The 25,602-nt window shown below is 41.1% G+C and overlaps 19 non-coding genes across 19 annotated transcripts; all 19 read left to right on the top strand.

Annotated features, from left to right (window-relative positions):
• Positions 1-939: 939 nt before the first annotated feature.
• Trnan-guu (transfer RNA asparagine (anticodon GUU)) lies at positions 940-1,013 on the top strand. The gene has a single exon. It is a non-coding gene; the product is annotated as a tRNA-Asn (tRNA).
• Positions 1,014-1,476: 463 nt separating this feature from the next.
• Positions 1,477-1,550, top strand: Trnan-guu (transfer RNA asparagine (anticodon GUU)). The gene has a single exon. It is a non-coding gene; the product is annotated as a tRNA-Asn (tRNA).
• A 464-nt stretch (positions 1,551-2,014) lies between these two features.
• On the top strand, positions 2,015-2,088 carry Trnan-guu (transfer RNA asparagine (anticodon GUU)). Its single transcript has one exon. It is a non-coding gene; the product is annotated as a tRNA-Asn (tRNA).
• A 464-nt stretch (positions 2,089-2,552) lies between these two features.
• Trnan-guu (transfer RNA asparagine (anticodon GUU)) lies at positions 2,553-2,626 on the top strand. Its single transcript has one exon. It is a non-coding gene; the product is annotated as a tRNA-Asn (tRNA).
• Positions 2,627-3,585: 959 nt separating this feature from the next.
• Trnan-guu (transfer RNA asparagine (anticodon GUU)) lies at positions 3,586-3,659 on the top strand. Its single transcript has one exon. It is a non-coding gene; the product is annotated as a tRNA-Asn (tRNA).
• Positions 3,660-5,693: 2,034 nt separating this feature from the next.
• Trnan-guu (transfer RNA asparagine (anticodon GUU)) lies at positions 5,694-5,767 on the top strand. Its single transcript has one exon. It is a non-coding gene; the product is annotated as a tRNA-Asn (tRNA).
• Positions 5,768-6,768: 1,001 nt separating this feature from the next.
• Positions 6,769-6,842, top strand: Trnan-guu (transfer RNA asparagine (anticodon GUU)). The gene has a single exon. It is a non-coding gene; the product is annotated as a tRNA-Asn (tRNA).
• A 2,075-nt stretch (positions 6,843-8,917) lies between these two features.
• Positions 8,918-8,991, top strand: Trnan-guu (transfer RNA asparagine (anticodon GUU)). Its single transcript has one exon. It is a non-coding gene; the product is annotated as a tRNA-Asn (tRNA).
• A 464-nt stretch (positions 8,992-9,455) lies between these two features.
• Positions 9,456-9,529, top strand: Trnan-guu (transfer RNA asparagine (anticodon GUU)). Its single transcript has one exon. It is a non-coding gene; the product is annotated as a tRNA-Asn (tRNA).
• Positions 9,530-10,529: 1,000 nt separating this feature from the next.
• Positions 10,530-10,603, top strand: Trnan-guu (transfer RNA asparagine (anticodon GUU)). Its single transcript has one exon. It is a non-coding gene; the product is annotated as a tRNA-Asn (tRNA).
• Positions 10,604-11,067: 464 nt separating this feature from the next.
• Positions 11,068-11,141, top strand: Trnan-guu (transfer RNA asparagine (anticodon GUU)). The gene has a single exon. It is a non-coding gene; the product is annotated as a tRNA-Asn (tRNA).
• A 463-nt stretch (positions 11,142-11,604) lies between these two features.
• On the top strand, positions 11,605-11,678 carry Trnan-guu (transfer RNA asparagine (anticodon GUU)). The gene has a single exon. It is a non-coding gene; the product is annotated as a tRNA-Asn (tRNA).
• A 464-nt stretch (positions 11,679-12,142) lies between these two features.
• Trnan-guu (transfer RNA asparagine (anticodon GUU)) lies at positions 12,143-12,216 on the top strand. Its single transcript has one exon. It is a non-coding gene; the product is annotated as a tRNA-Asn (tRNA).
• Positions 12,217-13,216: 1,000 nt separating this feature from the next.
• Trnan-guu (transfer RNA asparagine (anticodon GUU)) lies at positions 13,217-13,290 on the top strand. Its single transcript has one exon. It is a non-coding gene; the product is annotated as a tRNA-Asn (tRNA).
• A 3,145-nt stretch (positions 13,291-16,435) lies between these two features.
• Positions 16,436-16,509, top strand: Trnan-guu (transfer RNA asparagine (anticodon GUU)). Its single transcript has one exon. It is a non-coding gene; the product is annotated as a tRNA-Asn (tRNA).
• Positions 16,510-16,703: 194 nt separating this feature from the next.
• Positions 16,704-16,777, top strand: Trnan-guu (transfer RNA asparagine (anticodon GUU)). The gene has a single exon. It is a non-coding gene; the product is annotated as a tRNA-Asn (tRNA).
• A 1,802-nt stretch (positions 16,778-18,579) lies between these two features.
• On the top strand, positions 18,580-18,653 carry Trnan-guu (transfer RNA asparagine (anticodon GUU)). The gene has a single exon. It is a non-coding gene; the product is annotated as a tRNA-Asn (tRNA).
• A 194-nt stretch (positions 18,654-18,847) lies between these two features.
• Trnan-guu (transfer RNA asparagine (anticodon GUU)) lies at positions 18,848-18,921 on the top strand. Its single transcript has one exon. It is a non-coding gene; the product is annotated as a tRNA-Asn (tRNA).
• A 463-nt stretch (positions 18,922-19,384) lies between these two features.
• On the top strand, positions 19,385-19,458 carry Trnan-guu (transfer RNA asparagine (anticodon GUU)). The gene has a single exon. It is a non-coding gene; the product is annotated as a tRNA-Asn (tRNA).
• The last annotated feature ends 6,144 nt before the right edge of the window (positions 19,459-25,602 follow it).

Below are 25,602 nucleotides of genomic sequence, written 5' to 3'. Positions count from 1 at the left end.
TGACACGATAATTGTAAAAGCAACGGTAGTTTTAGTCTTGAAACTACGTTTACCTGCATAGTCAGATATGGTGTTAAAAACATTGAAATTGAATTAGCTAACTAGTAAATAGGGATACTTCAGTATGTTTCGTACCTTCGTGTCTCAATTTGTTGGCGCGTTCGGCTGTTAACGGAAAGGTTGGTGGTTCAAGCCCACCCGGGGAAGCGATGAACAAGTATGTCCATCACAAAAATCAGAGAGTGCTATCACTGCCTCTTATTCCTAATGTCACGTTACCTGTAAGAGCAACGGTAGTGTTTCTCTTGTAGCCATTTTTACTGGCATCATCAGATGTGCTATTAAAAATAAATGAAAGTAAATGAGCCAACTTGTAAATAGGGAAACTTCAGTAAGTTTCATGTCTCCGTGGCGCAATTGGTTAGCGCGTTCGGCTGTTAACCGAGAGGTTGGTGATTCAAGCCAACCCGGGGACGCAATGAACAAATACTTCGATCAGATGAAACAGATAGTGCTACAACTGCTTATGATTCCTAATGTCACGATAATTGTAAAAGCAACGGTAGTTTTAGTCTTGAAACTACGTTTACCTGCATAGTCAGATGTGGTGTTAAAAACATTGAAATTGAATTAGCTGACTAGTAAATAGGGATATTTCAATATGTTTCGTGTTACCGTGCCGCAATTGGTAAGCCCGTTCGGCTGTTAACGGAAAGGTTGGTGGTTCAAGCCCAAACGGGGAAGCGAGGAACAAATATGTCCATCAGAAGAATCAGAGAGTGCTATCACTGCCTCTTATTCCTAATGTCACGTTATTTGTAACAGCAACGGTAGTGTTACTCTTGTAGCCATGTTTACTGGCATCATCAGATGTGCTATTAAAAATAAATGAAAGTAAATGAGCCAACTTGTATATAGGGAAACTTCAGTAAGTTTCATGTCTCCGTGGCGCAATTGGTTAGCGCGTTCGGCTGTTAACCGAAAGGTTGGTGGTTCAAGCCCACCCGGGGACGCAATGAACAAATACTTCGATCAGATGAAACAGATAGTGCTACAACTGCTTATGATTCCTAATGTCACGATAATTGTAAAGGCAACGGTAGTTTTAGTCTTGAAACTACGTTTACCTGCATAGTCAGATGTGGTGTTAAAAACATTGAAATTGAATTAGCTAACTAGTAAATAGGGATATTTCAGTATGTTTCGTGTCTCCGTGCCGCAATTGGTAAGCGCGTTCCGCTGTTAACGGAAAGGTTGGTGGTTCAAGCCCAAACGGGAAAGCGATGAACAAATATGTCCATCAGAAGAATCAGAGAGTGCTATCACTGCCTCTTATTCCTAATGTCACGTTAACTGTAAAAGCAACGGTAGTGTTACTCTTGTAGCCATGTTTACTGGCATCATCAGATGTTCTATTAAAAATGAATGAAAGTAAATGAGCCAACTTGTATATAGGGAAACTTCAGTAAGTTTCATGTCTCCGTGGCGCAATTGGTTAGCGCGTTCGGCTGTTAACTGAAAGGTTGGTGGTTCAAGCCCACCCGGGGACGCAATGAACAAATTCTTTGATCAGATGAAACAGATAGTGCTACCACTGCTTATGATTCCTAATGTCACGATAATTGTAAAAGCAACGGTAGTTTTAGTCTTGAAACTACGTTTACTTGCATAGTCAGATGTGGTGTTAAAAACATTAAAATTGAATTAGCTAACTAATAAAAAAGGGATACTTCAGTATGTTTCGTGTCTCCGTGCCGCAATTGGTTAGCGCGTTCGCCTGTTAACTGAAAGGTTGGTGGTTCAAGCCAACCCGGGGAAGCGATGAACAAATATGTCCATCAGAAGAATCAGAGAGTGCTATCACTGCCTCTTATTCCTAATGTCACGTTAACTGTAAAAGCAACGGTAGTGTTACTCTTGTAGCCATGTTTACTGGCATCATCAGATGTTCTATTAAAAATAAATGAAAGTAAATGAGCCAACTTGTATATAGGGAAACTTCAGTAAGTTTCATGTCTCCGTGGCGCAATTGGTTAGCGCGTTCGGCTGTTAACCGAAAGGTTGGTGGTTCAAGCCCACCCGGGGACGCAATGAACAAATTCTTTGATCAGATGAAACAGATAGTGCTACTACTGCTTATGATTCCTAATGTCACGATAATTGTAAAAGCAACGGTGGTTTTAGTCTTGAAACTACGTTTACTTGCATAGTCAGATGTGGTGTTAAAAACATTGAAATTGAATTAGCTAACTAATAAAAAAGGGATACTTCAGTATGTTTCGTGTCTCCGTGGCGCAATTGGTTAGCGCGTTCGCCTGTTAACTGAAAGGTTGGTGGTTCAAGCCCACCCGGGGAAGCGATGAACAAATATGTCCATCAGAAGAATCAGAGAGTGCTATCACTGCCTCTTATTCCTAATGTCACGTTAACTGTAAAAGCAACGGCAGTGTTACTCTTGTAGCCATGTTTACTGGCATCATCAGATGTTCTATTAAAAATAAATGAAAGTAAATGAGCCAACTTGTATATAGGGAAACTTCAGTAAGTTTCATGTCTCCGTGGCGCAATTGGTTAGCGCGTTCGGCTGTTAACTGAAAGGTTGGTGGTTCAAGCCCACCCGGGGACGCAATGAACAAATACTTCGATCAGATGAAACAGATAGTGCTACAACTGCTTATGATTCCTAATGTCACGATAATTGTAAAGGCAACGGTGGTTTTAGTCTTGAAACTACGTTTACCTGCATAGTCAGATGTGGTGTTAAAAACATTGAAATTGAATTAGCTAACTAGTAAATAGGGATAATTCAGTATGTTTCGTGTCTCCGTGCCGCAATTGGTAAGCGTGTTCGGCTGTTAACGGAAAGCTTGGTGGTTCAAGCCCAAACGGGGAAGCGATGAACAAATATGTCCATCAGAAGAATCAGAGAGTGCCGTCACTGCCTCTTATTCCTAATGTCACGTTATTTGTAAGAGCAACGGTAGTGTTACTCTTGTAGCCATGTTTACTGGCATCATCAGATGTGCTATTAAAAATAAATGAAAGTAAATAAGCCAACTTTTAAATAGGAAAACTTCGGCTGTTATCCGAAAGGTTGGTGGTTCAAGCCTACCCGGGGACGCAATGAACAAATTCTTTGATCAGATGAAACAGATAGTGCTACCACTGCTTATGATTCCTAATGTCACGATAATTGTAAAAGCAACGGTGGTTTTAGTCTTGAAACTACGTTTACTTGCATAGTCAGATGTGGTGTTAAAAACATTGAAATTGAATTAGCTAACTAATAAAAAAGGGATACTTCAGTATGTTTCGTGTCTCCGTGGCGCAATTGGTTAGCGCGTTCGCCTGTTAACTGAAAGGTTGGTGGTTCAAGCCCACCCGGGGAAGCGATGAACAAATATGTCCATCAGAAGAATCAGAGAGTGCTATCACTGCCTCTTATTCCTAATGTCACGTTAACTGTAAAAGCAACGGCAGTGTTACTCTTGTAGCCATGTTTACTGGCATCATCAGATGTTCTATTAAAAATAAATGAAAGTAAATGAGCCAACTTGTATATAGGGAAACTTCAGTAAGTTTCATGTCTCCGTGGCGCAATTGGTTAGCGCGTTCGGCTGTTAACCGAAAGGTTGGTGGTTCAAGCCCACCCGGGGACGCAATGAACAAATACTTCGATCAGATGAAACAGATAGTGCTACAACTGCTTATGATTCCTAATGTCACGATAATTGTAAAGGCAACGGTAGTTTTAGTCTTGAAACTACGTTTACCTGCATAGTCAGATGTGGTGTTAAAAACATTGAAATTGAATTAGCTAACTAGTAAATAGGGATAATTCAGTATGTTTCGTGTCTCCGTGCCGCAATTGGTAAGCGTGTTCGGCTGTTAACGGAAAGGTTGGTGGTTCAAGCCCAAACGGGGAAGCGATGAACAAATATGTCCATCAGAAGAATCAGAGAGTGCCGTCACTGCCTCTTATTCCTAATGTCACGTTATTTGTAAGAGCAACGGTAGTGTTACTCTTGTAGCCATGTTTACTGGCATCATCAGATGTGCTATTAAAAATAAATGAAAGTAAATAAGCCAACTTTTAAATAGGAAAACTTCGGCTGTTATCCGAAAGGTTGGTGGTTCAAGCCTACCCGGGGACGCAATGAACAAATTCTTTGATCAGATGAAACAGATAGTGCTACCACTGCTTATGATTCCTAATGTCACGATAATTGTAAAAGCAACGGTAGTTTTAGTCTTGAAACTGCGTTTCCCTGCATAGTCAGATATGGTGTTAAAAACACAGTCAAATTGAATTAGCCAACTAGTAAATAGGGATAATTCAGTATGTTTCGTGTCTCCGTGCCGCAATTGGTTAGCGCGTTCGCCTGTTAACTGAAAGGTTGGTGGTTCAAGCCCACCCGGGGAAGCGATGAACAAATAAATCCATCAGAAGAATCAGAGAGTGCTATCACTGCCTCTTATTCCTAATGTCACGTTAACTGTAAAAGCAACGGTATTGTTACTCTTGTAGCCATGTTTACTGGCATCATCAGATGTTCTATTAAAAATAAATGAAAGTAAATGAGCCAACTTGTAAATAAGGAAACTTCAGTAAGTTTCATGTCTCCGTGGTGCAATTGGTTAGCGCGTTCGGCTGTTAACCGAAAGGTTGGTGTTTCAAGCCCACCCGGGGACGCAATGAACAAATACTTCGATCAGATGAAACAGTTAGTGCTACCACTGCTTATGATTCCCAATGTCACGATAATTGTAAAAGCAACGGTAGTTTTAGTCTTGAAACTACGTTTACCTGCATAGTCAGATGTGGTGTTAAAAACATTGAAATTGAATTAGCTAACTAGTAAATAGGGATACTTCAGTATGTTTCGTGTCTTAGTGCTGCAATTGGTTAGCGCGTTCGGCTTTTAACGGAAAGGTTGGTGGTTCAAGCCCACCCGGGGAGGCGATGAAAAAATATGTCCATCAGAAGAATCAGAGAGTGCTATCACTGCCTCTTATTCCTAATGTCACGTTAACTGTAAGAGCAACGGTAGTGTTTCTCTTGTAGCCATGTTTACTGGCATCATCAGATGTGCTATTAAAAATAAATGAGAGTAAATGAGCCAAATTGTAAATAGGGAAACTTCGGTAAGTTTCATGTCTCCGTGGCGCAATTGGTTAGCGCGTTCGGCTGTTAACCGAAAGGTTGGTGATTCAAGCCAACCCGGGGACGCAATGAACAAATACTTCGATCAGATGAAACAGATAGTGCTACAACTGCTTATGATTCCTAATGTCACGATAATTGTAAAAGCAACGGTAGTTTTAGTCTTGAAACTACGTTTACCTGCATAGTCAGATGTGGTGTTAAAAACATTGAAATTGAATTAGCTGACTAGTAAATAGGGATATTTCAATATGTTTCGTGTCTCCGTGCCGCAATTGGTAAGCCCGTTTGGCTGTTAACGGAAAGGTTGGTGGTTCAAGCCCAAACGGGGAAGCGAGGAACAAATATGTCCATCAGAAGAATCAGAGAGTGCTATCACTGCCTCTTATTCCTAATGTCACGTTATTTGTAACAGCAACGGTAGTGTTACTCTTGTAGCCATGTTTACTGGCATCATCAGATGTGCTATTAAAAATAAATGAAAGTAAATGAGCCAACTTGTATATAGGGAAACTTCAGTAAGTTTCATATCTCCGTGGCGCAATTGGTTAGCGCGTTCGGCTGTTAACCGAAAGGTTGGTGGTTCAAGCCCACCCGGGGACGCAATGAACAAATACTTCGATCAGATGAAACAGATAGTGCTACAACTGCTTATGATTCCTAATGTCACGATAATTGTAGCAGCAACGGTAGTTTTAGTCTTGAAACTACGTTTACCTGCATAGTCAGATGTGGTGTTAAAAACATCGAAATTGAATTAGCTAACTAGTAAATAGGGATATTTCATTATGTTTCGTGTCTCCGTGCCGCAATTGGTAAGCGCGTTCCGCTGTTAACGGAAAGGTTGGTGGTTCAAGCCCAAACGGGGAAGCGATGAACAAATATGTCCATCAGAAGAATCAGAGAGTGCTATCACTGCCTCTTATTCCTAATGTCACATTATTTGTAAGAGCAACGGTAGTGTTACTCTTGTAGCCATGTTTACTGGCATCATCAGATGTGCTATTAAAAATAAATGAAAGTAAATAAGCCAACTTTTAAATAGGAAAACTTCAGTAAGTTTCATGTCTCCGTGGCGGAATTGGTTAGCGCGTTCGGCTGTTAACAGAAAGGTTGGTGGTTCAAGCCCACCCGGGGACGCAATGAACAAATTCTTTGATCAGATGAAACAGATAGTGCTACCACTGCTTATGATTCCTAATGTCACGATAATTGTAAAAGCAACGGTAGTTTTAGTCTTGAAACTACGTTTACTTGCATAGTCAGATGTGGTGTTAAAAACATTGAAATTGAATTAGCTAACTAATAAAAAAGGGATACTTCAGTATGTTTCGTGTGTCCGTGCCGCAATTGGTTAGCGCGTTCGCTTGTTAACTGAAAGGTTGGTGGTTCAAGCCCACCCGGGGAAGCGATGAACAAATATGTCCATCAGAAGAATCAGAGAGTGCTATCACTGCCTCTTATTCCTAATGTCACGTTAACTGTAAAAGTAACGGTAGAGTTACTCTTGTAGCCATGTTTACTGGCATCATCAGATGTTCTATTAAAAATAAATGAAAGTAAATGAGCCAACTTGTATATAGGGAAACTTCAGTAAGTTTCATGTCTCCGTGGCGCAATTGGTTAGCGCGTTCGGCTGTTAACCGAAAGGTTGGTGGTTCAAGCCCACCCGGGGACGCAATGAACAAATACTTCGATCAGATGAAACAGATAGTGCTACAAATGCTTATGATTCCTAATGTCACGATAATTGTAAAGGCAACGGTAGTTTTAGTCTTGAAACTACGTTTACCTGCATAGTCAGATGTGGTGTTAAAAACATTGAAATTGAATTAGCTAACTAGTAAATAGGGATATTTCAGTATGTTTCGTGTTTCCCTGCCGCAATTGGTAAGGGCGTTCGGCTGTTAACGGAAGGTTGGTGGTTCAAGCCCAAACGAGGAAGCGATAAACAAATATGTCCATCAGAAGAATCAGAGAGTGCTATCACTGCCTCTTATTCTTAATGTCACGTTATTTGTAAGAGCAACGGTAGTGTTACTCTTGTAGCCATGTTTACTGGCATCATCAGATGTGCTATTAAAAATAAATGAAAGTAAATAAGCCAACTTTTAAATAGGAAAACTTCAGTAAGTTTCATGTCTCCGTGGCGCAATTGGTTAGCGCATTCGGCTGTTAACAGAAAGGTTGGTGGTTCAAGCCCACCCGGGGACGCAATGAACAAATTCTTTGATCAGATGAAACAGATAGTGCTACCACTGCTTATGATTCCTAATGTCACGATAATTGTAAAAGCAACGGTGGTTTTAGTCTTGAAACTACGTTTACTTGCATAGTCAGATGTGGTGTTAAAAACATTGAAATTGAATTAGCTAACTAATAAAAAAGGGATACTTCAGTATGTTTCGTGTCTCCGTGCCGCAATTGGTTAGCGCGTTCGCCTGTTAACTGAAAGGTTGGTGGTTCAAGCCCACCCGGGGAAGCGATGAACAAATATGTCCATCAGAAGAATCAGAGAGTGCTATCACTGCCTCTTATTCCTAATGTCACGTTAACTGTAAAAGCAACGGCAGTGTTACTCTTGTAGCCATGTTTACTGGCATCATCAGATGTTCTATTAAAAATAAATGAAAGTAAATGAGCCAACTTGTATATAGGGAAACTTCAGTAAGTTTCATGTCTCCGTGGCGCAATTGGTTAGCGCGTTCGGCTGTTAACCGAAAGGTTGGTGCTTCAAGCCCACCCGGGGACGCAATGAACAAATACTTCGATCAGATGAAACAGATAGTGCTACAACTGCTTATGATTCCTAATGTCACGATAATTGTAAAGGCAACGGTAGTTTTAGTCTTGAAACTACGTTTACCTGCATAGTCAGATGTGGTGTTAAAAACATCGAAATTGAATTAGCTAACTAGTAAATAGGGATATTTCATTATGTTTCGTGTCTCCGTGCCGCAATTGGTAAGCGCGTTCCGCTGTTAACGGAAAGGTTGGTGGTTTAAGCCCAAACGGGGAAGCGATGAACAAATATGTCCATCAGAAGAACCAGAGAGTGCTATCACTGCCTCTTATTCCTAATGTCACGTTATTTGTAAGAGCAACGGTAGTGTTACTCTTGTAGCCATGTTTACTGGCATCATCAGATGTGCTATTAAAAATAAATGAAAGTAAATAAGCCAACTTTTAAATAGGAAAACTTCAGTATGTTTCATGTCTCCGTGGCGGAATTGGTTAGCGCGTTCGGCTGTTAACAGAAAGGTTGGTGGTTCAAGCCCACCCGGGGACGCAATGAACAAATTCTTTGATCAGATGAAACAGATAAGGCTACCACTGCTTATGATTCCTAATGTCACGATAATTGTAAAAGCAACGGTAGTTTTAGTCTTGAAACTACGTTTACTTGCATAGTCAGATGTGGTGTTAAAAACATTGAAATTGAATTAGCTAACTAATAAAAAAGGGATACTTCAGTATGTTTCGTGTCTCCGTGCCGCAATTGGTTAGCGCGTTTGCCTGTTAACTGAAAGGTTGGTGGTTCAAGCCCACCCGGGGAAGCGATGAACAAATATGTCCATCAGAAGAATCAGAGAGTGCTATCACTGCCTTTTATTCCTAATATCACGTTAACTGTAAAAGCAACGGTAGAGTTACTCTTGTAGCCATGTTTACTGGCATCATCAGATGTGCTATTAAGAATAAATGAAAGTAAATAAGCCAACTTTTAAATAGGAAAACTTCAGTAAGATTTATGTCTCCGTGGCGCAATTGGTTAGCGCGTTCGGCTGTTAACCGAAAGGTTGGTGGTTCAAGCCCACCCGGGGACGCAATGAACAAATTCTTTGATCAGATGAAACAGATAGTGCTACCACTGCTTATGATTCCTAATGTCACGATAATTGTAAAAGCAACGGTGGTTTTAGTCTTGAAACTACGTTTACTTGCATAGTCAGATGTGGTGTTAAAAACATTGAAATTGAATTAGCTAACTAATAAAAAAGAGATACTTCAGTATGTTTCGTGTCTCCGTGCCGCAATTGGTTAGCGCGTTCGCCTGTTAACTGAAAGGTTGGTGGTTCAAGCCCACCCGGGGAAGCGATGAACAAATATGTCCATCAGAAGAATCAGAGAGTGCTATCACTGCCTCTTATTCCTAATGTCACGTTAACTGTAAAAGCAACGGCAGTGTTACTCTTGTAGCCATGTTTACTGGCATCATCAAATGTTCTATTAAAAATAAATGAAAGTAAATGAGCCAACTTGTATATAGGGAAACTTCAGTTAGTTTCATGTCTCCGTGGCGCAATTGGTTAGCGCGTTCGGCTGTTAACCGAAAGGTTGGTGGTTCAAGCCCACCCGGGGACGCAATGAACAAATACTTCGATCAGATGAAACAGATAGTGCTACAACTGCTTATGATTCCTAATGTCACGATAATTGTAAAGGCAACGGTAGTTTTAGTCTTGAAACTACGTTTACCTGCATAGTCAGATGTGGTGTTAAAAACATTGAAATTGAATTAGCTAACTAGTAAATAGGGATACTTCAGTATGTTTCGTGCCTTCGTGTCTCAATTTGTTGGCGCGTTCGGCTGTTAACGGAAAGGTTGCTGGTTCAAGCCCTCCCGGGGAAGCGATGAACAAGTATGTCCATCAGAAAAATCAGAGAGTGCTATCACTGCCTCTTATTCCTAATGTCATGGTAACTGTAAGAGCAACGGTAATTTTACTGTTGTAGCCATGTTTACTGGCATCATCAGATGTGCTATTAGAAATAAATGAAAGTAAATGTGTCAACTTGTAAATAGGGAAACTTCAGTAAGTTTCATGTCTGTGTGCCGCAATTGGTTAGCGCGTTCGGCTGTTACCGGAAAGGTTGGTGGTTCAAAACCACCCGGGGACGCAATGAACAAATACTTCGATCAGATGAAACAGTTAGTGCTACCACTGCTTATGATTCCCTATGTCACGATAATTGTAAAAGCAACGGTAGTTTTAGTCTTGCAACTACGTTTACCTGCATAGTCAGATGTGGTGTTAAAAACATTGAAATTGAATTAGCTAACTAGTAAATAGGGATACTTCAGTATGTTTCGTGTCTTAGTGCCGCAATTGGTTAGCGCGTTCGGCTGTTAACTGAAAGGTTGGTGGTTCAAGCCCACCCGGGGAAGCGATGAACAAATATGTCCATCAGAAGAATCAGAGAGTGCTATCACTGCCTCTTATTCCTAATGTCACGTTAACTGTAAAAGCAACGGTAGTGTTACTCTTGTAGCCATGTTTACTGGCATCATCAGATGTTCTATTAAAAATAAATGAAAGTAAATGAGCCAACTTGTATATAGGGAAACTTCAGTAAGTTTCATGTCTCCGTGGCGCAATTGGTTAGCGTGTTCGGCTGTTAACCGAAAGGTTGGTGGTTCAAGCCCACCCGGGGACGCAATGAACAAATTCTTTGATCAGATGAAAAAGATAAGGCTACCACTGCTTATGATTCCTAATGTCACGATAATTGTAAAAGCAACGGTAGTTTTAGTCTTGAAACTACGTTTACTTGCATAGTCAGATGTGGTGTTAAAAACATTGAAATTGAATTAGCTAACTAATAAAAAAGGGATACTTCAGTATGTTTCGTGTCTCCGTGCCGCAATTGGTTAGCGCGTTCGCCTGTTAACTGAAAGGTTGGTGGTTCAAGCCCACCCGGGGAAGCGATGAACAAATATGTCCATCAGAAGAATCAGAGAGTGCTATCACTGCCTCTTATTCCTAATATCACGTTAACTGTAAAAGCAACGGTAGAGTTACTCTTGTAGCCATGTTTACTGGCATCATCAGATGTTCTATTAAAAATAAATGAAAGTAAATGAGCCAACTTGTATATAGGGAAACTTCAGTAAGTTTCATGTCTCCGTGGCGCAATTGGTTAGCGCGTTCGGCTGTTAACCGAAAGGTTGGTGGTTCAAGCCCACCCGGGGACGCAATGAACAAATACTTCGATCAGATGAAACAGATAGTGCTACAACTGCTTATGATTCCTAATGTCACGATAATTGTAAAGGCAACGGTAGTTTTAGTCTTGAAACTACGTTTACCTGCATACTCAGATGTGGTGTTAAAAACATTGAAATTGAATTAGCTAACTAGTAAATAGGGATATTTCAGTATGTTTCGTGTTTCCCTGCCGCAATTGGTTAGCGCGTTCGGCTGTTAACGGAAAGGTTGGTGGTTCAAGCCCAAACGGGGAAGCGATAAACAAATATGTCCATCAGAAGAATCAGAGAGTGCTATCACTGCCTCTTATTCTTAATGTCACGTTATTTGTAAGAGCAACGGTAGTGTTACTCTTGTAGCCATGTTTACTGGCATCATCAGATGTGCTATTAAAAATAAACGAAAGTAAATAAGCCAACTTTTAAATAGGAAAACTTCAGTAAGTTTCATGTCTCCGTGGCGCAATTGGTTAGCGCGTTCGGCTGTTAACCGAAAGGTTGGTGGTTCAAGCCCACCCGGGGACGCAATGAACAAATTCTTTGATCAGATGAAACAGATAGTGCTACCACTGCTTATGATTCCTAATGTCACGATAATTGTAAAAGCAACGGTGGTTTTAGTCTTGAAACTACGTTTACTTGCATAGTCAGATGTGGTGTTAAAAACATTGAAATTGAATTAGCTAACTAATAAAAAAGGGATACTTCAGTATGTTTCGTGTCTCCGTGCCGCAATTGGTTAGCGCGTTCGCCTGTTAACTGAAAGGTTGGTGGTTCAAGCCCACCCAGGGAAGCGATGAACAAATATGTCCATCAGAAGAATCAGAGAGTGCTATCACTGCCTCTTATTCCTAATGTCACGTTAACTGTAAAAGCAACGGCAGTGTTACTCTTGTAGCCATGTTTACTGGCATCATCAGATGTTCTATTAAAAATAAATGAAAGTAAATGAGCCAACTTGTATATAGGGAAACTTCAGTTAGATTCATGTCTCCGTGGCGCAATTGGTTAGCGCGTTCGGCTGTTAACCGAAAGGTTGGTGGTTCAAGCCCACCCGGGGACGCAATGAACAAATACTTCGATCAGATGAAACAGATAGTGCTACAACTGCTTATGATTCTTAATGTCACGATAATTGTAAAGGCAACGGTAGTTTTAAACTTGAAACTACGTTTACCTGCATAGTCAGATGTGGTGTTAAAAACATTGAAATTGAATTAGCTAACTAGTAAATAGGGATACTTCAGTATGTTTCGTGCCTTCGTGTCTCAATTTGTTGGCGCGTTCGGCTGTTAACGGAAAGGTTGCTGGTTCAAGCCCTCCCGGGGAAGCGATGAACAAGTATGTCCATCAGAAAAATCAGAGAGTGCTATTACTGCCTCTTATTCCTAATATCATGGTAACTGTAAGAGCAACGGTAGTGTTACTGTTGTAGCCATGTTTACTGGCATCATCAGATGTGCTATTAGAAATAAATGAAAGTAAATGTGTCAACTTGTAAATAGGGAAACTTCAGTAAGTTTCATGTCTCCGTGCCGCAATTGGTTAGCGCGTTCGGCTGTTATCGGAAAGGTTGGTGGTTCAAAACCACCCGGGGACGCAATGAACAAATACTTCGATCAGATGAAACAGTTAGTGCTACCACTGCTTATGATTCCCTATGTCACGATAATTGTAAAAGCAACGGTAGTTTTAGTCTTGCAACTACGTTTACCTGCATAGTCAGATGTGGTGTTAAAAACATTGAAATTGAATTAGCTAACTAGTAAATAGGGATACTTCAGTATGTTTCGTGTCTTAGTGCCGCAATTGGTTAGCGCGTTCGGCTGTTAACTGAAAGGTTGGTGGTTCAAGCCCACCCGGGGAAGCGATGAACAAATATGTCCATCAGAAGAATCAGAGAGTGCTATCACTGCCTCTTATTCCTAATGTCACGTTAACTGTAAAAGCAACGGTAGTGTTACTCTTGTAGCCATGTTTACTGGCATCATCAGATGTTCTATTAAAAATAAATGAAAGTAAATGAGCCAAGTTGTATATAGGGAAACTTCAGTAAGTTTCATGTCTCCGTGGCGCAATTGGTTAGCGTGTTCGGCTGTTAACCGAAAGGTTGGTGGTTCAAGCCCACCCGGGGACGCAATGAACAAATACTTCGATCAGATGAAACAGATAGTGCTACAACTGCTTATGATTCCTAATGTCACGATAATTGTAAAGGCAACGGTAGTTTTAGTCTTGAAACTACGTTTACCTGCATAGTCAGATGTGGTGTTAAAAACATTGAAATTGAATTAGCTAACTAGTAAATAGGGATATTTCAGTATGTTTCGTGCCTTCGTGTCTCAATTTGTTGGCGCGTTCGGCTGTTAACGGAAAGGTTGGTGGTTCAAGCCCAAACGGGGAAGCGATGAACAAATATGTCCATCAGAAGAATCAGAGAGTGCTATCACTGCCTCTTATTCCTAATGTCACGTTATTTGTAAGAGCAACGGTAGTGTTACTCTTGTAGCCATGTTTACTGGCATCATCAGATGTGCTATTAAAAATAAATGAAAGTAAATAAGCCAACTTTTAAATAGGAAAACTTCAGTAAGTTTCATGTTTCCGTGGCGCAATTGGTTAGCGCGTTCGGCTGTTAACCGAAAGGTTAGTGGTTCAAGCCCACCCGGGGACGCAATGAACAAATACTTCGATCATATGAAACAGATAGTGCTACAACTGCTTATGATTCCTAATGTCACGATAATTGTAAAGGCAACGGTAGTTTTAGTCTTGAAACTACGTTTACCTGCATAGTCAGATGTGGTGTTAAAAACATTGAAATTGAATTAGCTAACTAGTAAATAGGGATATTTCAGTATGTTTCGTGTCTCCGTGCCGCAATTGGTAAGCGCGTTTGGCGGTTAACGGAAAGGTTGGTGGTTCAAGCCCAAACGGGGAAGCGATGAACAAATATGTCCATCAAAAGAATCAGAGAGTGCTATCACTGCCTCTTATTCCTAATGTCACGTTATTTGTAAGAGCAACGGAAGTGTTACTCTTGTAGCCATGTTTACTGGCATCATCAGATGTTCTATTAAAAATAAATGAAAGTAAATGAGCCAACTTGTAAATAGGGAAACTTCAGTAAGTTTCATGTCTCCGTGGCGCAATTGGTTGGCGCGTTCGGCTGTTAAGCGAAAGGTTGGTGGTTCAAGCCCACCCGTGGACGCAATGAACAAATACTTCCATCAGATGAAACAGATAGCGCTACAACTGCTTATGATTCCTAATGTCACGATAATTGTTAAAGCAACGGTAGTTTTAGTCTTGAAACTACGTTTACCTGCATAGTCAGATATGGTGTTAAAAACATTGAAATTGAATTAGCTAACTAGTAAATAGGGATACTTCAGTATGTTTCGTGCTTTCGTGTCTCAATTTGTTGGCGCGTTCGGCTGTTAACGGAAAGGTTGGTGGTTCAAGCCCACCCGGGGAAGCGATGAACAAGTATGTCCATCAGAAAAATCAGAGAGTGCTATCACTGCCTCTTATTCCTAATGTCATGTTAACTGTAAGAGCAACGGTAGTGTTACTCTTGTAGCCATGTTTACTGGCATCATCAGATGTGCTATTAAAAATAAATGAAAGTAAATGTGTCAACTTGTAAATAGGGAAACTTCAGTAAGTTTCATGTCTCCGTGCCGCAATTGGTTAGCGCGTTCGGCTGTTACCGGAAAGGTTGGTGGTTCAAAACCACCCGGGGACGCAATGAACAAATACTTCGATCAGATGAAACAGTTAGTGCTACCACTGCTTATGATTCCCTATGTCACGATAATTGTAAAAGCAACGGTAGTTTTAGTCTTGCAACTACGTTTACCTGCATAGTCAGATGTGGTGTTAAAAACATTGAAATTGAATTAGCTAACTAGTAAATAGGGATACTTCAGTATGTTTCGTGTCTTAGTGCCGCAATTGGTTAGCGCGTTTGGCTGTTAACGGAAAGGTTGGTGGTTCAAGCCCACCCGGGGAGGCGATGAACAAATATGTCTATCAGAAGAATCAGAGAGTGCTATCACTGCCTCTTATTCCTAATGTCACGTTAACTGTAAGAGCAACGGTAGTGTTACTCTTGTAGCCATGTTTACTGGCATCATCAGATGTGCTATTAAAAATAAATGAAAGTAAATGAGGCAACTTGTAAATAGGGAAACTTCAGTAAGTTTCATGTCTCCGTGCCGCAATTGGTTAGCGCGTTCGGCTGTTAACCGAAAGGTTGGTGGTTCAAGCCCACCCGGGGACGCAATGAACAAATACTTCGATCAGATGTTACAGATAGAGCTACCACTGCTTATGATTCCTAATGTCACGATAATTGTAAAAACAACGGTAGTTTTAGTCTTGAAACTACGTTTACCTGCATAGTCAGATGTGGTCTTAAAAACATTGAAATTGAATTAGGTAACTAGTAAATAGGGATACTTTAGTATGTTTCGTGTCTCCGTGCCGCAATTGGTTAGCGCGTTCGGCTGTTAACGGAAAGGTTGGTGGTTCAAACCCACCCGGGGAAGCGATGAACAAATATGTCCATCAGAAGAATCAGAGAGTGCTATCACTGCCTCTTATTCCTAAAGTCACGTTAACTGCAACAGCAACGGTAGTGTTACACTTGTAGCCATGTCTACTGGCATCATCCGATGTGCTATTAAAAATAAATGAAAGTAAATGAGCCAACTTGTAAATAGGGAAACTTCAGTAAATTCATGTCTCCGTGGCGCAATTGGTTAGCGCGTTCGGCTGTTAACCGAAAGGTTGGTGGTTCAAGCCCACCCGGGACGCAAAGAACAAATTCTTTGATCAGATGAAACAGATAGTGCTACCACTGCTTATGATTCCTAATGTCACGATAATTGTAAAAGCAACGGTAGTTTTAGTCTTGAAACTACGTTTACCTGCATAGTCAGATGTGGTGTTAAAAACATTGAAATTGAATTAGGTAACTAGTAAATAGGGATACTTTAATATGTTTCGTGTCTCCGTGCCGCAATTGGTTAGCGCGTTCGGCTGTTAACGGAAAGGTTGGTGGTTCAAACCCACCCGGGGAAGCGATGAACAAATATGTCCATTAGAAGAATCAGAGAGTGCTATCACTGCCTCTTATTCCTAAAGTCACGTTAACTGTAAGAGCAACGGTAGTGTTACACTTGTAGCCATGTCTACTGGCATCATCAGATGTGCTATTAAAAATAAGTGAAAGTAAATGAGCCAACTTGTAAATAGGGAAACTTCAGTAAATTCATGTCTCCGTGGCGCAATTGGTTAGCGCGTTCGGCTGTTAACCGAAAGGTTGGTGGTTCAAGCCCACCCAGGGACGCAATGAACAAATATGTCCATCAGAAGAATCAGAGAGTGCTATCACTGCCTCTTATTCCTAAAGTCACGGTAACTGTAACAGCAACGGTAGTGTTACACTTGTAGCCATGTCTACTGGCATCATCCGATGTGCTATTAAAAATAAATGAAAGTAAATGAGCCAACTTGTAAATAGGGAAACTTCAGTAAATTCATGTCTCCGTGGCGCAATTGGTTAGCGCGTTCGGCTGTTAACCGAAAGGTTGGTGGTTCAAGCCCACCCGGGGACGCAAAGAACAAATTCTTTGATCAGATGAAATAGATAGTGCTACCACTGCTTATGATTCCTAATGTCACGATAATTGTAAAAGCAACGGTAGTTTTAGTCTTGCAACTACGTTTACCTGCATAGTCAGATGTGGTGTTAAAAACATTGAAATTGAATTAGCTAACTAGTAAATAGGGATACTTCAGTATGTTTCGTGTCTTAGTGCCGCAATTGGTTAGCGCGTTTGGCTGTTAACGGAAAGGTTGGTGGTTCAAGCCCACCCGGGGAGGCGATGAACAAATATGTCTATCAGAAGAATCAGAGAGTGCTATCACTGCCTCTTATTCCTAATGTCACGTTAACTGTAAGAGCAACGGTAGTGTTACTCTTGTAGCCATGTTTACTGGCATCATCAGATGTGCTATTAAAAATAAATGAAAGTAAATGAGGCAACTTGTAAATAGGGAAACTTCAGTAAGTTTCATGTCTCCGTGCCGCAATTGGTTAGCGCGTTCGGCTGTTAACCGAAAGGTTGGTGGTTCAAGCCCACCCGGGGACGCAATGAACAAATACTTCGATCAGATGTTACAGATAGAGCTACCACTGCTTATGATTCCTAATGTCACGATAATTGTAAAAACAACGGTAGTTTTAGTCTTGAAACTACGTTTACCTGCATAGTCAGATGTGGTCTTAAAAACATTGAAATTGAATTAGGTAACTAGTAAATAGGGATACTTTAGTATGTTTCGTGTCTCCGTGCCGCAATTGGTTAGCGCGTTCGGCTGTTAACGGAAAGGTTGGTGGTTCAAACCCACCCGGGGAAGCGATGAACAAATATGTCCATCAGAAGAATCAGAGAGTGCTATCACTGCCTCTTATTCCTAAAGTCACGTTAACTGTAAGAGCAACGGTAGTGTTACACTTGTAGCCATGTCTACTGGCATCATCAGATGTGCTATTAAAAATAAGTGAAAGTAAATGAGCCAACTTGTAAATAGGGAAACTTCAGTAAATTCATGTCTCCGTGGCGCAATTGGTTAGTGGGTTCGGCTGTTAACCGAAAGGTTGGTGGTTCAAGCCCACCCGGGGACGCAATGAACAAATATGTCCATCAGAAGAATCAGAGAGTGCTATCACTGCCTCTTATTCCTAAAGTCACGTTAACTGCAACAGCAACGGTAGTGTTACACTTGTAGCCATGTCTACTGGCATCATCCGATGTGCTATTAAAAATAAATGAAAGTAAATGAGCCAACTTGTAAATAGGGAAACTTCAGTAAATTCATGTCTCCGTGGCGCAATTGGTTAGCGCGTTCGGCTGTTAACCGAAAGGTTGGTGGTTCAAGCCCACCCGGGACGCAAAGAACAAATTCTTTGATCAGATGAAACAGATAGTGCTACCACTGCTTATGATTCCTAATGTCACGATAATTGTAAAAGCAACGGTAGTTTTAGTCTTGAAACTACGTTTACCTGCATAGTCAGATGTGGTGTTAAAAACATTGAAATTGAATTAGGTAACTAGTAAATAGGGATACTTTAATATGTTTCGTGTCTCCGTGCCGCAATTGGTTAGCGCGTTCGGCTGTTAACGGAAAGGTTGGTGGTTCAAACCCACCCGGGGAAGCGATGAACAAATATGTCCATTAGAAGAATCAGAGAGTGCTATCACTGCCTCTTATTCCTAAAGTCACGTTAACTGTAAGAGCAACGGTAGTGTTACACTTGTAGCCATGTCTACTGGCATCATCAGATGTGCTATTAAAAATAAGTGAAAGTAAATGAGCCAACTTGTAAATAGGGAAACTTCAGTAAATTCATGTCTCCGTGGCGCAATTGGTTAGCGCGTTCGGCTGTTAACCGAAAGGTTGGTGGTTCAAGCCCACCCAGGGACGCAATGAACAAATATGTCCATCAGAAGAATCAGAGAGTGCTATCACTGCCTCTTATTCCTAAAGTCACGGTAACTGTAACAGCAACGGTAGTGTTACACTTGTAGCCATGTCTACTGGCATCATCCGATGTGCTATTAAAAATAAATGAAAGTAAATGAGCCAACTTGTAAATAGGGAAACTTCAGTAAATTCATGTCTCCGTGGCGCAATTGGTTAGCGCGTTCGGCTGTTAACCGAAAGGTTGGTGGTTCAAGCCCACCCGGGGACGCAAAGAACAAATTCTTTGATCAGATGAAATAGATAGTGCTACCACTGCTTATGATTCCTAATGTCACAATAATTGTAAAAGCAACGGTAGTTTTAGTCTTGAAACTACGTTTACCTGCATAGTCAGATGTGGTGTTAAAAACATTGAAATTGAATTAGCTAAGTAATAAATAGGGAAACTTCAGTATGTTTCGTGTCTCCGTGCCGCAATTGGTTAGCGCGTTCGCCTGTTAACTGAAACGTTGGTGGTTCAAGCCCACCCGGGGAAGCGATGAACAAATATGTCCATCAGAAGAATCAGAGAGTGCTATCACTGCCTCTTATTCCCAATGTCACGTTAACTGTAAAAGCAACAGTAGTGTTACTCTTGTAGCCATGTTTACTGGCATCATCAGATGTTCTATTAAAAATAAATGAAAGTAAATGAGCCAACTTGTAAATAGGGAAACTTCAGTAAGTTTCATGTCTCCGTGGCGCAATTGGTTAGCGCGTTCGGCTGTTAACCGAAAGGTTGTTGGTTCAAGCCCACCCGGGGACTCAATAAACAAATACTTCGATCAGATGAAACAGATAGTGCTACCACTGCATATGATTCCTAATGTCACGATAATTGTAAAAGCAACGGTAGTTTTAGTCTTGAAACTACGTTTACCTGCATAGTCAGATGTGCTGTTAAGAACACCGAAATTGAATTAGCCTACTAGTGAATAGGGATACTTCAGTAAGTTTCGCGTCTCCGTAGCGCAATTAGTTGTCGCGTTCGGCTGTTAACGGAAAGTTTGGTGGTTCAAGCCCACCCGGGGAAGCGATGAACAAGTATGTCCATCAGAAAAATCAGAGAGTGCTATCACTGCCTCCTATTCCTAATGTCACGTTAACTGTAAAAGCAACGGTAGTGTTACTCTTGTAGCCATGTTTACTGGCATCATCAGATGTTCTATTAAAAATAAATGAAAGCAAACGAGCCAACTTGTAAATAGGGAAACTTCAGTAAGTTTCATGTCTCCGTGTCGCAATTGGTTAGCGCGTTCGGCTGTTAACCGAAAGGTTGGTGGTTCAAGCCCACGCGCGGACGCAATGAACACATACTTTGATCAGATGAAACAGATAGTGCTACCACTGCTTATGATTCCTAATGTCACGATAATTGTAAAAGCAACGGTAGTTTTAGTCTTGAAACTACGTTTACCTGCATAGTCAGATATGGTGTTAAAAACATTGAAATTGAATTAGCTAACTAATAAACAGGGATACTTCAGTATGTTTAGTGTCTTCGTGCCGCAATTGGTTAGCGCGTTCGGCTGTTAACGGAAAGGTTGGTGGGTCAAGCGCACCCGGGGATGCGATGAACAAATATGTCCATCAGAAGAATCAGAGAGTGCTATCACTGCCTCTTATTCCTAATGTCACATTAACTGTAAGAGCAACGGTAGTGTTACTCTTGTAGCCATGTTTACTGGCATCATCAGATATGCTATTAAAAATAAATGAAAGTAAATGAGCCAACTTGTAAATAGGGAAACTTCAGTAAGTTTCATGTCTCGGTGGCGCAATTGGTTAGCGCGTTCGGCTGTTAACCGAAAGGTTTGTGGTTCAAGCCCACCCGGGGACTCAATAAACAAATACTTCGATCAGATGAAACAGATAGTGCTACCACTGCATATGATTCCTAATGTCACGATAATTGTAAAAGCAACGGTAGTTTTAGTCTTGAAACTACGTTTACCTGCATAGTCAGATGTGCTGTTAAGAACACTGAAATTGAATTAGCCTACTAGTGAATAGGGATACTTCAGTAAGTTTCGCGTCTCCGTAGCGCAATTAGTTGTCGCCTTCGGCTGTTAACGGAAAGTTTGGTGGTTCAAGCCCACCCGGGGAAGCGATGAACAAGTATGTCCATCAGAAAAATCAGAGAGTGCTATCACTGCTTATGATTCCTAATGTCACGATAATTGTAAAAGCAACGGTAGTTTTAGTCTTGAAACTACGTTTACCTGCATAGTCAGATATGGTGTTAAAAACATTGAAATTGAATTAGCTAACTAATAAACAGGGATACTTCAGTATGTTTCGTGTCTTCGTGCCGCAATTGGTTAGCGCGTTCGGCTGTTAACGGAAAGGTTGGTGGGTCAAGCGCACCCGGGGAAGCGACGAACAAATATGTCCATCAGAAGAATCAGAGAGTGCTATCACTGCCTCTTATTCCTAATGTCACATTAACTGTAAGAGCAACGGTAGTGTTACTCTTGTAGCCATGTTTACTGGCATCATCAGATATGCTATTAAAAATAAATGAAAGTAAATGAGCCAGCTTGTAAATAGGGAAACTTCAGTAAGTTTCATGTCTCGGTGGCGCAATTGGTTAGCGCGTTCGGCTGTTAACCGAAAGGTTTGTGGTTCAAGCCCACCCGGGGACGCAATGAACAAATACTTCGATCAGATAAAGCAGATAGTGCTACCACTGCTTATGATTCCTAATGTCACGATAATTGTAAAAGCAACGGTAGTTTTAGTCTTGAAACTACGTTTACCTGCATAGTCAGATGTGGTGTTAGAAACATTGAAATTGAATTAGCCAACTTGCAAATAGGGAAACTTCAGTAAGTTTCATGTCTCCGTGGCGCAATTGGTTAGCGCGTTCGGCTGTTAACCGAAAGGTTGGTGGTTCAAGCTCATCCGGGGACGCAATGAACAAATACTTCGATCAGATAAAGCAGATAGTGCTACCACTGCTTATGATTCCTAATGTCACGATAATTGTAAAAGCAACGGTAGTTTTAGTCTTGAAACTACGTTTACCTGCATAGTCAGATGTGGTGTTAGAAACATTGAAATTGAATTAGCTAACTAGTAAATAGGGATACTTCAGTATGTTTCGCGTCTCTGTGCCGAAATTGGTTAGCGCTTTCGGCTGTTAACGGAAAGGTTGGTGCTTCAAGCCTACCCGGGGAAGCGATGAACAAGTATGTCCATTAGAAAAATGAGAGAGTGCTATCACTGCCTCTTATTCCTAATGTCACGTTAACTGTAAGAGCAACGGTAGTGTTACTGTTGTAACCATGTTTACTGGCATCATCAGATGTGCTATTAAGAATAAACGAAAGTAAATGAGCCAACTTGCAAATAGGGAAACTTCAGTAAGTTTCATGTCTCCGTGGCGCAATTGGTTAGCGCGTTCGGCTGTTAACCGAAAGGTTGGTGGTTCAAGCCCACGCGGGGACGCAATGAACAAATACTTCGATCAGATGAAACAGATAGTGCTACCACTGCTTATGATTCCTAATGTCACGATAATTGTAAAAGCAACGGTAGTTTTAGTCTTGAAACTACGTTTACCTGCATAGTCAGATATTGTGTTAAAAACATTGAAATTGAATTAGCTAACTAATAAATAGGGATACTTCAGTATGTTTCGTGTCTTTGTGCCGCAATTGGTTAGCGCGTTCGGCTGTTAACGGAAAGGTTGGTGGGTCAAGCGCACCCGGGGAAGCGATGAACAAATATGTCCATCAGAAGAATCCAAGAGTGCTATCACTGCCTCTTTTTCCTAATGTCACGTTAACTGTAAGAGCAACGGTAGTGTTACTGTTGTAACCATGTTTACTGGCATCATCAGATGTGCTTTTAAGAATAAACGAAAGTAAATGAGCCAAATTGCAAATAGGGAAACTTCAGTAAGTTTCATGTCTCCGTGGCGCAATTGGTTAGCGCGTTCGGCTGTTAACCGAAAGGTTGGTGGTTCAAGCTCATCCGGGGACGCAATGAACAAATACTTCGATCAGATAAAGCAGATAGTGCTACCACTGCTTATGATTCCTAATGTCACGATAATTGTAAAAGCAACGGTAGTTTTAGTCTTGAAACTACGTTTACCTGCATAGTCAGATGTGGTGTTAGAAACATTGAAATTGAATTAGCTAAGTAGTAAATAGGGATACTTCAGTATGTTTCGCGTCTCTGTGCCGAAATTGGTTAGCGCTTTCGGCTGTTAACGGAAAGGTTGGTGGTTCAAGCCCACCCGGGGAAGCGATGAACAAGTATGTCCATCAGAAAAATCAGAGAGTGCTATCACTGCCTCTTATTCCTAATGTCACGTTAACTGTAAGAGCAACAGGAGTGTTACTGTTGTAACCATGTTTACTGACATCATCAGTTGTGCTATTAAAAATAAACGAAAGTAAATGAGCCAACTTGTTAATAGGGAAACTTCAGTAAGTTTCATGTCTCCGTGGCGCAATTGGTTAGCGCGTTCGGCTGTTAACCGAAAGGTTGGTGGTTCAAGCCCATCCGGTGACGCAATGAACAAATACTTCGATCAGATAAAGCAGATAGTGCTACCACTGCTTATGATTCCTAATGTCACGATAATTGTAAAAGCAACGGTAGTTTTAGTCTTGAAACTACGTTTACCTGCATAGTCAGATGTGGTGTTAGAAACATTGAAATTAAATTAGCTAACTAGTAAATAGAGATACTTCAGTATGTTTCGTGTCTCCGTGCCGAAATTGGTTAGCGCTTTCGGCTGTTAACGGAAAGGTTGGTGGTTCAAGCCTACCCGGGGAAGCGATGAACAAGTATGTCCATTAGAAAAATGAGAGAGTGCTATCACTGCACCTTATTCCTAATGTCACGTTAACTGTAAGAGCAACGGTAGTGTTACTGTTGTAACCATGTTTACTGGCATCATCAGATGTGCTATTAAGAATAAACGAAAGTAAATGAGCCAACTTGCAAAATGTCTCCGTGGCGCAATTGGTTAGCGCGTTCGGCTGTTAACCGAAAGGTTGGTGGTTCAAGCCCACGCGGGGACGCAATGAACAAATACTTCGATCAGATGAAACAGATAGTGCTACCACTGCTTATGATTCCTAATGTCACGATAATTGTAAAAGCAACGGTAGTTTTAGTCTTGAAACTACGTTTACCTGCATAGTCAGATATTGTGTTAAAAACATGGAAATTGAATTAGCTAACTAATAAATAGGGATACTTCAGTATGTTTCGTGTCTTTGTGCCGCAATTGGTTAGCGCGTTCGGCTGTTAACGGAAAGGTTGGTGGGTCAAGCGCACCCGGGGAAGCGATGAACAAATATGTCCATCAGAAGAATCCAAGAGTGCTATCACTGCCTCTTTTTCCTAATGTCACGTTAACTGTAAGAGCAACGGTAGTGTTACTGTTGTAACCATGTTTACTGGCATCATCAGATGTGCTTTTAAGAATAAACGAAAGTAAATGAGCCAAATTGCAAATAGGGAAACTTCAGTAAGTTTCATGTCTCCGTGGCGCAATTGGTTAGCGCGTTCGGCTGTTAACCGAAAGGTTGGTGGTTCAAGCTCATCCGGGGACGCAATGAACAAATACTTCGATCAGATAAAGCAGATAGTGCTACCACTGCTTATGATTCCTAATGTCACGATAATTGTAAAAGCAACGGTAGTTTTAGTCTTGAAACTACGTTTACCTGCATAGTCAGATGTGGTGTTAGAAACATTGAAATTGAATTAGCTAAGTAGTAAATAGGGATACTTCAGTATGTTTCGCGTCTCTGTGCCGAAATTGGTTAGCGCTTTCGGCTGTTAACGGAAAGGTTGGTGGTTCAAGCCCACCCGGGGAAGCGATGAACAAGTATGTCCATCAGAAAAATCAGAGAGTGCTATCACTGCCTCTTATTCCTAATGTCACGTTAACTGTAAGAGCAACAGGAGTGTTACTGTTGTAACCATGTTTACTGACATCATCAGTTGTGCTATTAAAAATAAACGAAAGTAAATGAGCCAACTTGTTAATAGGGAAACTTCAGTAAGTTTCATGTCTCCGTGGCGCAATTGGTTAGCGCGTTCGGCTGTTAACCGAAAGGTTGGTGGTTCAAGCCCATCCGGTGACGCAATGAACAAATACTTCGATCAGATAAAGCAGATAGTGCTACCACTGCTTATGATTCCTAATGTCACGATAATTGTAAAAGCAACGGTAGTTTTAGTCTTGAAACTACGTTTACCTGCATAGTCAGATGTGGTGTTAGAAACATTGAAATTAAATTAGCTAACTAGTAAATAGAGATACTTCAGTATGTTTCGTGTCTCCGTGCCGAAATTGGTTAGCGCTTTCGGCTGTTAACGGAAAGGTTGGTGGTTCAAGCCTACCCGGGGAAGCGATGAACAAGTATGTCCATTAGAAAAATGAGAGAGTGCTATCACTGCATCTTATTCCTAATGTCACGTTAACTGTAAGAGCAACGGTAGTGTTACTGTTGTAACCATGTTTACTGGCATCATCAGATGTGCTATTAAGAATAAACGAAAGTAAATGAGCCAACTTGCAAAATGTCTCCGTGGCGCAATTGGTTAGCGCGTTCGGCTGTTAACCGAAAGGTTGGTGGTTCAAGCCCACGCGGGGACGCAATGAACAAATACTTCGATCAGATGAAACAGATAGTGCTACCACTGCTTATGATTCCTAATGTCACGATAATTGTAAAAGCAACGGTAGTTTTAGTCTTGAAACTACGTTTACCTGCATAGTCAGATATTGTGTTAAAAACATTGAAATTGAATTAGCTAACTAATAAATAGGGATACTTCAGTATGTTTCGTGTCTTTGTGCCGCAATTGGTTAGCGCGTTCGGCTGTTAACGGAAAGGTTGGTGGGTCAAGCGCACCCGGGGAAGCGATGAACAAATAT

Source organism: Hydractinia symbiolongicarpus, chromosome 11 (genome assembly GCF_029227915.1).
Source record: "Hydractinia symbiolongicarpus strain clone_291-10 chromosome 11, HSymV2.1, whole genome shotgun sequence".
In the NCBI taxonomy this organism is placed as follows: domain Eukaryota; kingdom Metazoa; phylum Cnidaria; class Hydrozoa; order Anthoathecata; family Hydractiniidae; genus Hydractinia; species Hydractinia symbiolongicarpus.
This window is presented reverse-complemented; position numbering and strand designations above follow the sequence as displayed.